This window comes from Bufo gargarizans, chromosome 1 (assembly GCF_014858855.1).
Source record: "Bufo gargarizans isolate SCDJY-AF-19 chromosome 1, ASM1485885v1, whole genome shotgun sequence".
Taxonomy (NCBI): Eukaryota; Metazoa; Chordata; class Amphibia; order Anura; family Bufonidae; genus Bufo; species Bufo gargarizans.
The window spans coordinates 102,036,026-102,050,275 of record NC_058080.1 but is presented as its reverse complement, the minus strand read 5'-3'; positions in this window follow the sequence as shown (position 1 = coordinate 102,050,275).

Genomic DNA, 14,250 nt, shown 5'->3' with positions numbered 1-14,250 from the left:
TCCACGTAAGCCGCCCTGTCTGGTTCATCATACAGAAACGATCCGCAGAAACCAATTCAGGGGAGTGTGGTGGCAGGAAAAATGACGACTCCTGCAGGTCCCCCTGAAGGAAGGACATTATAATACCCACCCCCTGGGCTTCCATCGCAGACAAGTGAGGACTAATACAGAAATACAATTCGCAGTTCTCCCAAAAGGTGACAAAACATTTACGATCACTAGAGAACCAGTCAAAGGAGTTTTACCTTGCGTTCTACTGGTAAGAGAGCTGAAACAACAGGAAGACAAGACTCTTGCTGCTGTACCCTCTCTGCCTCTCTGCCAAGTCCTGGACCAATTGGGCAATACCATCCATCTGAGTGTCTAATATTGCCATGGCGTCTATAAAACTAAGGTCACTCGGGAAAAAATATTAAGGCCAGTAATAATGTAAGCATAGTAGGCAGGAATACACAGACACTGAGCCTTTCTGGAACCCAGCCCGCTTTCCATGCCTACTTGCAGTGCAAGCCCTATGCAGCAAGTCCGGAAATGGTCGATGTTTCCTACTCTGCTAAAGTGCAAGACATACACAGAGACAGAACAAAACAGAGATGGAGCCATAAAGAAATGGGTCGGAACCCGTTGGACAATACAGTACCAAATCGCAAGACACAGGGTAGTCAAATATCCAAGCTGAACTCAGAACCAGATGAGAAAAACAGTAAAAAAACACAAAACATTGGTCAAAGGCAAGCTGAGGACAATAATAGAAGCAATACAAACGCACACAGAACCAAAACCAGAAGCACAGCTAGGGAGTCAACTATCACTGGCACTGATATAAGGCCAGGAAGGGGTTTAAATAAAGCCCCAAGTCCCAGGATCAGAACCTGATAGGTCATTGTTAGGAGTTATACATGTTAACATGTTTACTGCCAACTGTAGGCTATATAGATATGACAGCTTATAACCTTTGTTATGTTCTTTGTGTCTGAATAAAGTCTCCTGTTGAAATACCTTACATGGCTTCAGGAAACATGGTGTCAGAAGTGGAGAGGGCTTTAGTGTTTTCGAGTCCTAATATCAAAACAAAAAATCAACAAGAATTGTTTCTCTGGTAATTTATTACACACAGACCTACAGAAAATGGTTGCAAACAACGTCCCTGTCCTGTCTCCAATGGACTGTACAAGGGACCTGGCAGTTAACTGGACATATTTCAAATCCCAGTGGGAAGATTATGAGGTGACAACTGAACTTAATAAGAAAGACTCCAGGGTAAGGATAGCCTCAATGCGCTCAGTGATGGGGAGAGTCTGCATCTTTATCAGCACCTCTCACTCTCTGATGCCGACAAGCAGGACATAGAGAAAACTCTGGATGCATAACAGAGTCATTTTATTCCATCATTTATAGGTACATATTCAATAACACAAAACAAGGCCCATTGGAAACTATAGATTAGTATGTGACAAAGCTAAGGCAGCTAGCCGCTTCACGTGAGTTTGGCGTATTACATAAACTTCTGGGATAAAAATACATTAATGCTAGAAAGAGAATGCTCAGAGTACCAGACCTGAACCTACAGAGAGCCATTGACATGTGTAGAAGCCATGAACTTACAGAAATGCAAATACAAGCTATGCAAGATAACAAAAGTGAAACTGAAGCTGTACATTATTATATTGCTAAAACACATAAAAAACAGCCCATGAAAGAAAGCAAGGTGAAAACAAAAAGACAGTCTGCTGACATCTGATGTAGATACTGTGGAAGCAACCATCCCTGGGGCAGAGACCACTGTCCTGCATATGGAGAAACATGTAGTAAATGCAAAAAGAAAAAACATTTTTCTAGAGTATGCAGGCAGAAAACAAATGCCAGAATACATAGGGCTGCACAGATCAAGAGCAGCAGCTCAGAAGGATCAGTATTCACTATTATTCATCAAATAGGAGCAGTAAGCAGTCCAGGATCACAGTGGTTTGTACCACTAGAACTCAGCATTGACAGAAAAGCAGGGAAAAGGTTACACTGTCAGTTAGACTGTGGGGCTACCTGCAACCTTATGACATACAAAGACTATTGTAAAATTGTTAACCCCTTCCCGACTGCCATCAGGCTATATACGTGCTTGATGCACATACCCTGTGCAGCTAGCACATGTATAGACGTCATGGCAGTTCTTTAATCCAAGCGCTGCAAAATGAGACCCTACATAAGAAAATTGCTAAAAAAATAAAAAAAAAACTATAGCTCTCAGAACATGGAGACACTAAAACATCATTTTTTTATTTCAAATATGCTATTATTGTGTTAAAGTGAAATAAAAAAAATTAATACAGGTGCCTGAACGAAACTTCCTTTCAATGTATCAAACGCGGACAGAGCCTAAGGAGTTAGGTAATTCCACCCTCAGACAGTATACCACTTACAGAATTCATCACAGTACTCCTCAACTGGTTATTTGCCCTGACTCAAAGACAGAAGTTTACTCTCCACATTATGGAGATTAACAAGTGGCTCAAGAACTGGTGTAGGAAGGAGGGATTTGGGTTCCTGGAGAACTGGGCCGATTTTTCTATCGGCTACAGGCTCTATCGTAGGGACGGGCTGCACCTCAATGGGGAAGGGGCAGCTGTGCTGGGGAGAAAGATGGCTAGAAGGTTGGAGGAGTGTTTAAACTAGGGACTGGGGGGGAGGGTAATTACGTTATAGGACGGGAAGATAGTGCAGATAGAGACCGGGGGCAAAGTAATGGGACTGGGGAGGAATGGAAGGAGGGACTAGAACAGTTCAGAAGGAAAGGTGTAGGGTAAAAAATATACATAAACCTCTCAAATGTATGTATACTAATGCCAGAAGCCTGACTAATAAAACTGGTGAACTGGAATTAGTGATGTGTGAGGAGAACTATGACATAGTGGGAATAACTGAGACATGGCTGGATGATAGCTATGACTGGGCGGTTAATGTACAAGGTTACAGTCTGTTTAGAAAGGATCGTCAAAACCGGAGAGGAGGAGGGGTCTGCCTCTATGTAAAGTCCGGTCTAAAGCCCACACTCCGCGAAGATATAAATGAGGGACATGAACATGTGGAGTCACTGTGGGTAGAGATACATGGAGCTAAAAACAACAATAAATTACTAATAGGAGTTTACTATAAACCACCTAATATACCAGAGTCCACAGAAAATCTATTACTAAACGAGATAGACGAGGCGGCAAATCATAATGAGGTGGTTATTATGGGGGACTTCAACTACCCAGATATAGACTGGGAAACTGAAACTTGTATATCTCATAAAGGAAACAGGTTCTTGGCAATAACCAAAGACAATTACCTCTCCCAACTGGTTCAGGACCCGACTAGAGGGACGGCCATACTGGACTTAGTATTAACCAATAGGCCGGACAGAACAACAGACGTGCAGGTTGGGGGACACCTGGGAAATAGTGACCACAAAGTAATAACCTTCCAATTATCATTCAAAAGAGCGTTTCTACAGGGAGGAACAAAAATACCAAACTTCAAAAAAGCTAAATTTAGCCAACTAAGAGAGGCCATAGGCCAAACTAACTGGGACAAAGTCCTCAAAAATAAAAATACAGCCACAAAATGGGATATCTTTAAAAACATCCTAAAATCTCATTGTGAGAGGTACATACCGTATGGTAATAAAAGGTTAAGGAATAAAAAGAAACCAATGTGGATAAACAGAACTGTAACGAAAGCAATAAATGACAAAAAGAAAGCATATCATTCACTGAAACAGGAGGGGAGCACGGAAGCACTGAAAAACTATAAGGAAAAAAATAGAACATGTAAAAAACAAATAAAAGCGGCCAAACTAGAGACCGAGAGATTAATTGCCAAAGAGAGTAAAACTAACCCTAAAATGTTCTTCAATTATATAAATGTTAAAAAGTATAAATCTGAAGGTGTTGGCCCTTTAAAGAGTAATGAGGGGGAAGTCGCAGAGAGCGATGAGGAGAAAGCAAAGCTGTTAAATATTTTTTTCTCCAATGTATTCACTGAGGAAAATAAATTGTCAGATGACATGCAGAATGCAAAAATAAATTCCCCATTAAAAGTGTCCTGTCTGACCCAGGAAGAAGTACAACAGCGACTTGAAAAGATTAAAATAGACAAATCGCCAGGACCGGATGACATACACCCCCGTATCCTAAAGGAATTAAGTAATGTCAGACCCTTATTTCTGATATTTGCAGACTCTATACTGACAGGGAATGTCCCACAGGATTGGCGCATGGCATATGTGGTGCCAATATTCAAAAAGGGGCCAAAAACAGACCCTGGAAACTATAGGCCGGTAAGTTTAACATCTGTTGTGGGTAAACTGTTTGAAGGTTTTCTGAGAGATGCTATCTTAGAGCATCTCAACGGAAATAAGCAAATAACGCCATATCAGCATGGCTTCGTGAGGGATCGGTCATGTCAGACTAATTTAATCAGTTTCTATGAGGAGGTAAGTTCTAGACTTGACAGCGGCGAATCAATGGATGTCGTATATCTGGACTTCTCCAAAGCATTTGACACTGTACCACATAAAAGGTTAGTATATAAAATGAGAATGCTCGGACTGGGAGAAAACATCTGTATGTGGGTAAGTAACTGGCTCAGTGATAGAAAACAGAGGGTGGTTATTAACGGTACACACTCAGATTGGGTCACTGTCACTAGTGGGGTACCTCAGGGGTCAGTATTGGGCCCTATTCTCTTCAATATATTTATTAATGATCTTGTAGAAGGCTTGCATAGTAAAGTATCAATTTTCGCAGATGACACTAAACTGTGTAAAGTAATTTACACTGATGAGGACAGTATACTACTACAGAGGGATCTGGATAGACTGGAGGCTTGGGCAGATAAGTGGCAGATGGGGTTTAACACTGATAAATGTAAAGTTATGCACATGGGAAGGAAAAATGCAAGTCAACCGTACATACTAAATGGTAAAACACTCAGTAACACTGACATGGAAAAGGATCTAGGAATTTTAATAAACAGCAAACTAAGCTGCAAAAACCAGTGTCAGGCAGCTGCTGCCAAGGCCAACAAGATAATGGGTTGCATCAGAAGGGGCATAGATTCCCGTGATAAGAACATAGTCCTACCACTTTACAAATCGCTAGTCAGACCACACATGGAGTACTGTGTACAGTTCTGGGCTCCTGTAAACAAGGCAGACATAGCAGAGCTGGAGAAGGTCCAGAGGAGGGCAACTAAAGTAATAACTGGAATGGGGCAACTACAGTACCCTGAAAGATTATCAAAATTAGGGTTATTCACTTTAGAAAAAAGACGACTGAGGGGAGATCTAATTACTATGTATAAATATATCAGGGGTCAGTACAGAGATCTATCCCATCAGCTATTTATCCCCAGGACTGTGACTGTGACGAGGGGACATCCTCTGCGTCTGGAGGAAAGAAGGTTTGTACACAAACATAGAAAAGGATTCTTTACGGTAAGAGCAGTCAGAATATGGAACTCTCTGCCTGAGGAGGTGGTGATGGTGAGTACAATAAAGGAATTCAAGAGGGCCATGGACGTATTTCTGGAGCTTAATAATATTACAGGCTATAGCTACTAGAGAGGGGTCTTCCTCTGGATCAACTTGCGGGATAACAGGCCGAACTGGATGGACAAATGTCTTTTTTCGGCCTTATGTACTATGTTACTATGTTACTATGTTACTATGTTAACATTCTCGATAAAAATATCACATGACCTAACCCCTCAGGTGAACACAGTAAAAAAATAATAATATTAAAACAGTGACAAAAAAGCAATTTTTGTCACCTTACATCACAAAAGTGCAACACTAAGGCCCCTTTCACACGGGCAAGTATTCCGCGCAGGTGCAATGCGTGAGTTGAACGCATTGCACCCGCACTGAATCCGGACCCAGTCATTTTTATGGGGCTGTGCACACGAGCGGTGATTTTCACGCATCACATGTGCGTTGCGTGAAAATTGCAGCATGCTCTATATTCTGCGTTTTTCACACAATGCAGGCCCCATAGAAGTGAATGGGGCCATGTGAAAATCGCAAGCATCCGCAAGCAAGTGGGGATGCGGTGCGATTTTCACGCATGGTTGCTAGGTGACGATTGGGCTGTGGACCCGATCTGTATTACTTTCCCTTATAACATGGTTATAAGGGAAAATAATAGCATTCTGAATACAGAATGCAAAGTAAAATAGTGATGGAGGGGTTAAAAATAAAAAAAATTAACTCACCGAGTCCAGTTGATGGCGTAGTTGCGGCTCTCTGTCTTCTTCTGTAATGTTGAGCTGCCGTCATCAAAAGGTCCTATTCCTGTGCACAGTAAAGAAGAAGACAGAAGAGAAACCTGGCTACGCGATCAAGTGAATTAAGGTGAGTTAAATTATTTTTTATTTTTTTTAACCCCTCCAGCCTTATTGTACTCTGTGAAAAAGTCCGGGTTCGGGTTTGGGTACCAAACATGCCGATTTTTCTCACACGCGTGCAAAACACATTACAATGTTTTGCACTCGCGCGGAAGAATCGCTTTTTTCCGCAACGCACCCGCATCTTATCCGGGCAAAAAACATGACGCCCGTGTGAAAGAGGACTAAGCGATCAAAAAGGCGCACGCCCCCCAAAATAGTACCAATCAATCTTCACCTCATCCCGCAAAAAATGATCTCTCAGGCTGTCAGACTATGGAGACACTAAACCATTTTTTTGGTTTCAGAAATGCTATTATTGTGTAAAACTTAAATAAATAAGAAAAAGCATACATATGAGGTATTGCCACGTCTGTCACATGACCTAACCCATCAGATAAACGCTGTAAAAATAAATAAATAAAAACTGTTCCAAAACAGCAAATTGTTTGGTCACAGTGTAATAATGAATAATCAAAAAATTCTATTTACTCAAAAATGGTACCAATAAAAACCTCAACTCTTTCTGCAAAAAACAAGCCCCTGCACAAGATGATCGGCAGAAATTTTTTAAAAAATATGGCGTTCAGAAAATGGACACACAAAAACATAATTTCTTTTTCAAAAATGCTTTATTATGTAAAACTGAAACAAACATAGACATATTTGATATCATTGCGTCCATAAAAACCTGCTCTATAAAAAAACTGTAGCACATGATCTACCCTGTCAGATGAATCTTGTAAAAAATTTAAAATAACAATACGGTGCCAAAACAGCCATCTTTTGGTTACCTTGCCTCATAAAATTTTTTAATATAGAGCAATTAAAAATCATATGTACCCCAAAATAGTACCAATAAAACTGGCACCTTATCCCCTAGTTTCCAAAATAGGGTAACTTTTTGGGAGTTTCTACTGTAAGGGTGTATCAGCGGGGGTTTAAATGGGACATGGCATCTAAAACCAGTCCAGAAAAATCTGCCTTCCAAAGACCATGCGGCATTCCTTTCCTTCTGTTCCCTGCCATGCGCCCTTACATCAGTTTACGACCACATGTGGGGTGTTTCCATAAACTACATAATCAGTGTAATAAATATTGAGTTTTGTTTGGCTGTTAACCCTCAATGTGTTAAAGAAGAAAAAAATGAAAATCTGCCAAAAAAGTGAAATTTCATCTCCATTTTCCTTTAATTCTTGTGGAACACCTAAAGGGTTAACAAAGTTTATAAAATCCGTTTTGAGTAACTTCAGGGGTGTAATTTATACAATGGGATCATTTATGGGGGGTTTCCACTATGTAAGCCTCCCAAAGTGACTTCAGACCTGAACTGGTCCTTATAAAGAGGGTTTTGGAAATTTTCTTAAAAATTTTAAGAATTGCTTTTAAACTTCTACTAAGCCTTCTAATGTTCTAAAAAAAAAAAAAATGACATTTCCAAAATGATGCCAACATAAAGTATACATATGGGGAATGTTAAGTAATAAATATTTTATGAGGTATCACTTTCTGTTTTAGAAGCAGAGAAATTGAAATTTTGAAAATTGCTAATTTTTCAAAATGTTTGGTAAATGTGGGATTTTTTCATAAATAATGGTGAACTATATGGACTCAAATTTATGACTATCATGAAGTACAATGTGTCACAAGAAAACAATCTCAGACTGGCTTGGATAAATAAAAGTGTTCCAAAGCTATTACCACATAAAGAGACGCATGTCTGATTTGTAAATTTTGACCTGGACACTGGGGCATCAATGACCCTTGGTCATGAAAGGGTTAAAGAAGGAAAGCCAACATTACAGAAGAGTAATGTCAAATTAAAATGGTACAATGATACCTATGGGCCAATGTAATCTAAATTGTGCATACAAAGATAAAACGTATCCACTGCAATTCCAAGTTGTCCAAGTTTGCCACTTCTCTCAGCAGAAACATGTCAGAAAATGGGCCTCCTAAATGTAGAACATAATGTATTATTACATGATGACCAGCAAACAACTACAACTTCACCCTTATCTTATGAAATGATCACAACTGAATATAGAAACATTTTCAAAGGACTAGGATGTCTACCTGGAGAGTATCACCTAGAAATAGATGAAGCAATACGTCCTGTACAACACCAACCACGTAGAGTGCCAACTCCACTCAAAGCAGATTTAAAGGCAAAAATAGAGAGATTAGATAAGCTGGGAGTGATAAAAAAGGTCACAGAACCTATGGCATGGATAAGTAGTATGGTTGCTGTTAAGACACCAGGCAAGCTGTGAATATGCATCGATCGAAAAGACTTCAATAAAGCTCACATTATCCAATGCCTACCATAGAGGAAATCCTGCCAAGTTTAACAAGGGCAAAATAATTTTCTGTATTGGATGCTAAGGATGGCTTCTGGCAAGTAAAACTGGACGCTAAAAGTAGTTGTTATCTCACTACATTTTGGACTCCCTTTGGGCATTACCAATGGCTACGCATGCCTTTTGGGATTGCTACTGCACCAGAAGAATTTCAACATAGGCAACATGAAGCAGTAGAAGGCCTGCCCGGAGTGGAAATTATTGCAGATTATATATTGGTGTATGGCTGTGGTGACACTGCAGAGGATGCCACAAAGGATCATGACAAAAATTTGATTGGACTCTTAGAGAGAGATCACGAAAGCTGAACCTAAAATTCAATAAAAAGAACTGAGATTAAGGACATTTACTCACAGCATAAGACCTGTATCCTGATCCAGAAAAACTCAGAGCAATTTTAGAGGTACCAAAGCCTGACAATGTACAGTCGTGGCCAAAAGTTTTGAGAATTACATAAATATTGGAAATTGGAAAAGTTGCTTCTTAGGTTTTTATAATAGCAATTTGCATATACTCCAGAATGTTATGAAGAGTGATCAGATGAATTGCATAGTCCTTCTTTCCACTGCATTTCATTGCTGTCATTAAAGGACCTGCTGAGATCATTTCAGTAATCGTCTTGTTTACTCAGGTGAGAATGTTGATGAGCACAAGGCTGGAGATCATTATGTCAGGCTGATTGGGTTAAAATGGCAGACTTGACCTGATGAAAGGAGGGTGATGCTTGAAATGATTGTTCTTCCATTGTTAACCATAGTGACCTGCAAAGAAACACGTGCAGCCATCATTGCGTTGCATAAAAATGGCTTCACAGGCAAGGATATTGTGGCTACTAAGATTGCACCTCAATCAACAATTTATAGGATCATCAAGAACTTCAAGGAAAGAGATTCAATTCTTGTTAAGAATGCTTCAGGGTGTCCAAGAAAGTCCAGCAAGCGCCAGGATCGTCTCCTAAAGAGGATTCCGCTGCGGGATCGGAGTGCCACCAGTGCAGAGCTTGCTCAGGAATGGCAGCAGGCAGGTGTGAGCGCATCTGCACGCACAGTGAGGCGAAGACTTTTGGAAGATGGCCTGGTGTCAAGAAGGGCAGCAAAGAAGCCACTTCTCTCAAAAAAAACCATCAGGGACAGATTGATCTTCTGCAGAAAATATGGTAAATGGACTGCTGAGGACTGGGGCAAAGTCATATTCTCCGATGAAGCCTCTTTCCGATTGTTTGGGGCATCAGGAAAAAGGCTTGCCCGGAGAAGAAAAGGTGAGCGCTGCCATCAGTCCTGTGTCATGCCAACAGTAAAGCATCCTGAGACCATTCATGTGTGGGGTTGCTTCTCATCCAAGGGAGTGGGCTCACTCACAATTTTGCCCCAAAACACAGCCATGAATAAAGAATGGTACCAAAACACCCTCCAACAGCAACTTCTTCCAACAATCCAACAACAGTTTGGTAAAGAACAATGCATTTTCCAGCACGATGGAGCACCGTGCCATAAGGCAAAAGTGATAACTAAGTGGCTCGGGGACCAAAACGTTTACATTTTGGGTCCATGGCCTGGAAACTCCCCAGATGTTAATCCCATTGAGAACTTGTGGTCAATCCTCAAGAGGCGGGTGGACAAACAAAAACCCACTAATTCTGACAAACTCCAAGAAGTGATTATGAAAGAATGGGTTGCTATCAGTCAGGAATTGGCCCAGAAATTAATTGAGAGCATGCCCAGTCGAATTGCAGAGGTCCTGAAAAAGAAGGGCCCAACACTGCAAATACTGACTCTTTGCATAAATGTCATGTAATTGTCGATAAAAGCCTTTGAAACGTATGAAGTGCGTGTAATTATATTTCACTATATCACAGAAACAACTGAAACTAAGATCTATAAGCAGTTTAGCAGCAAACTTTGTGAAAACTAATATTGTGTAATTCTCAAAACTTTTGGCCACGACTATACATGCAGTTCAGAGACTGCTAGTGTTTGTAAACTAGCGTTCAAAATTCTTACCACATCTTTCAGATATATGGGAACCACTACGCAGACTGACAGACAAAGATAGCGTGTGGGCCTGGCAATCCAGCCATGATGAAGCCCTCAAGCAAATAAAAGATATTAAATAGCAGTCAGTACCCCTGGTGCTCTCTTACTCCTGCTTACCTACTTGGCTGCTCGTGTTGCAGCGGCACCGCACAAACCGCTGCTAGACTGAAGACTGGAAATATCAATAAGTATGACACCGCGCACTCCCCAGCCTCTGCCAGCCCACTATCACACAATGAAAGTGTCACCGACACACTTGCCAATAAATAACACAGGCTTTAGGAAATTACCTGTTCCTTAGCGCTTCCTCTGTGTCTATTCCTTCTTCTTTCGTGTGAACTAATGTGGTGCTGAATGTTAGGCTAAGATTACTAGATTATGGCTCACGCCCCAGCCGGTGGCGTGCTGCCGAGTGTATAATTCATACTTCGCGCTGTTCCTAAGCAGATAGTGACGTCACTATGCAGACTACGATGAGTAGTGGGTACTGATTACGGCTCACGCCCCAGTACCCACTACTCATCATAGTCTGTATAGTGACGTCACTATCTGCTTGGGAACAGCGTGAGGTATGAATTATACACTCGGCAGCACGCAACCGGCCGGGGCGTGAGCTATAGTCTAGTAATTTTAGCCTAACATCCAGCACCACGTTAGTTCACATGAAAGAAGAAGGAATAGACACAGATGAAGTGCTAAGGAACAGGTAATTACCTAAAGCCTGTGTTATTTATTGGCAAATGTGTCGATGACACCTTCATTGTGTGATAGTGGGCTGGCAGAGGCTGGGGAGAGTGCGGTATCATACTTATTGAAATAAAATATATTGTTACTAAACATCCAGTTTTGAGATACTACAATGTCAATGAAAAAGTAACAGTCCAATGTGATGCCAGTGAAAAAGGTCTAGGAGCATTACTTTTGCAAGGAGGTCTGCCAGTGACGTTTGATCACTTACACTGTCTTCAGCAGAAGAAAGAAATGCTCAGATTGAAAAGGAATGTCTTGCCATTGTATATGCATGCCAGAAATGTAATCAGTACTTGCATGGAAAAAAATTATTAACATTGAGACTGATCATAAGCCACTAGAGAGCTTTTTTTAACTCTCCTAGTAGCACCAAAACGTTGATAGTGCATGATGCTACAGCTGCAAAAATACAACCTGAATGTCGTTTACAAAAAAGGATCTGAAATGTATATTGCAGACTTCTTATGAAGTGCAGCATTACCTTGCAAAACAATGGACAAGGACACCCCAGAATATGAGATTTTCTTGATGCAATCAGAGGATGCATTTTCTAAGGAACTGGAAGAGATAAACTTTACAAAAAAAGATTGTCCAATTTCTGCCTACAACAAATTCAGAAGTTCACAGAACAAGATGAAGTCTTGCAAGCATTAAAAATGACTGTTCTTACAGGATGGCCAGACCAGAAAGAAAAAATTCAGATTTTTATCAGGGACTACTGGGGCTTTAGAGATGAGATAAGCATACAAACTGGAATTCTGTATAAAGGACACAGGGTCATCATACCAAAAATGATGTGCCCAGAAATGATAGCGAGGACTCATTCTAGCCACTTAGGAATAGAAGCATGCCTTTGCAAGGCCAAGGATGTCATCTTTTGGACACACATGGTCTCAAAGATTATAGAGGCAATAAAGAACTGTAATACTTGCAATGAGTATATGCGTAAACAAACAAAAGAACCACCGATGACTCACAAATTGCCCACTCTACCCTGGAGCAAACTAGGCATGGACTTATTACTTAATAATTGTTGATTATTATTCAGATTTCTGGGAAATTGATTTAGTTTCTGATACCACCTCTAAAACCATTTTAGGGTACTTTCACACTAGCGTTAAAGTTTTCCGATATTGAGTTCCGTCATAGGGGTTTTATACCGGGAAAAAAAACTTCAGTTTTGTCCCCATTCATTGTCAATGGGGACAAAACTGAACTGAACAGAACGGAAAGCTCAAAAATGCATTCTGCTCTGTTTAGTTGCGTTCCCAGACCGGAAAGCAAACCGCAACATGTTGTATTTTACTTTCCGTCCTGGGAAAAATTGAAAAACAATGCACGTCAATGGGGACGGATCCGTTTTCTCTGCCACAATCTGCCACAACAGAAAATGGATCCATCCCCCATTGACTTTCAATGGAGTTAATGACGAATTTGTTTTGGCAATGTTACTGATATGTTAAAGATAATACAACCGGATCCATTAATAATGGATGCAGATGGTTGTATTATCAGTAACGGAAGCGTTTCTGCTGGATCCTACCGGATCCAGCAAAAACGCTAGTGTGAAAGTACCCATAGATTGCTGCAAAGCACATTTTAGCAGACATACAGATACAGATAACGGATCACAGTTTGTCAGCTCAGAATTTGCATAATTTTCTAGAGAGTGGGAATTTGAACATATTACATCATCCCCATAGGCAGTCTAACTGTAAAGCCAAAGCTACTGTTAAAAATAGCAAAAGCACTCATAAAGAAAGCTAAACGAGATGGTAAGTATATCTGGAAAGTGGTTCTTGACTGGAGAAATACCCCATCAGAAGACACCAGCATTAGTCCTGTACAACGGCTAATGTCAAGAAGGACCAGGACTTTACTTCCGACAGCTCAGAAACTGCTGTTTCCAAAGGTTGTAAAAGGTGTGGTCGAGAACCTAACTGAAAGAAGCAAAAAAGCAAAGGCATACTATGATGAAGGAGCCAAGGAACTTCCCGAACTAAACATTGGTCAGCTAGTGGGCATACAACCATCGCTGTTGTCAACAGATGGAATTTTGCGACAAGGAGAAAGTTGCTCCACGATCTTATAAAGTGGAAGCAAATGGACAGTTGTACATAAGAAACAGGACGTTTGTAAGGACTGTGGATGACAAATCTGACATTGAAATAAGTGAAGTGATTACACCAGGTACATCTCCAGATGAGACGACTCCTGAAGAAACAGGGATGGAAGATCATATGCAACAATGTGAAGCTCCTGCCACACCAAGACGTACTAGAACTAGGGTTATTAGGGCACCAACAAGATATAAGGATTTTGTATGCTAGATACATTATATAAAACATTATCACCCTTAGCATGTATTGTGTCATGCAATCATCTTATGTTATATATTATTTGATTTCACAAGAAAGGGAGGATGTTAGGAGTTAATACATGTTAACATGTTTACTGCCACCTGTGGGCTATATAGATATGACAGTTTATAACCTTTTTATGTTGTTTGTGTCTGAATAAAGTTTGCTGTTGAAATACATGGCTTCAGGAAACAGTCATGACTCAGCACTCCATTAGTCAGAACACTAGCACATAGGAATATGTCAGCTGAGCAATCTGCCCACTGCTAGTCTCCTCCATTACACCTCTGCTGTGGGGGAGAACGATCATTGGATTATTTTTTG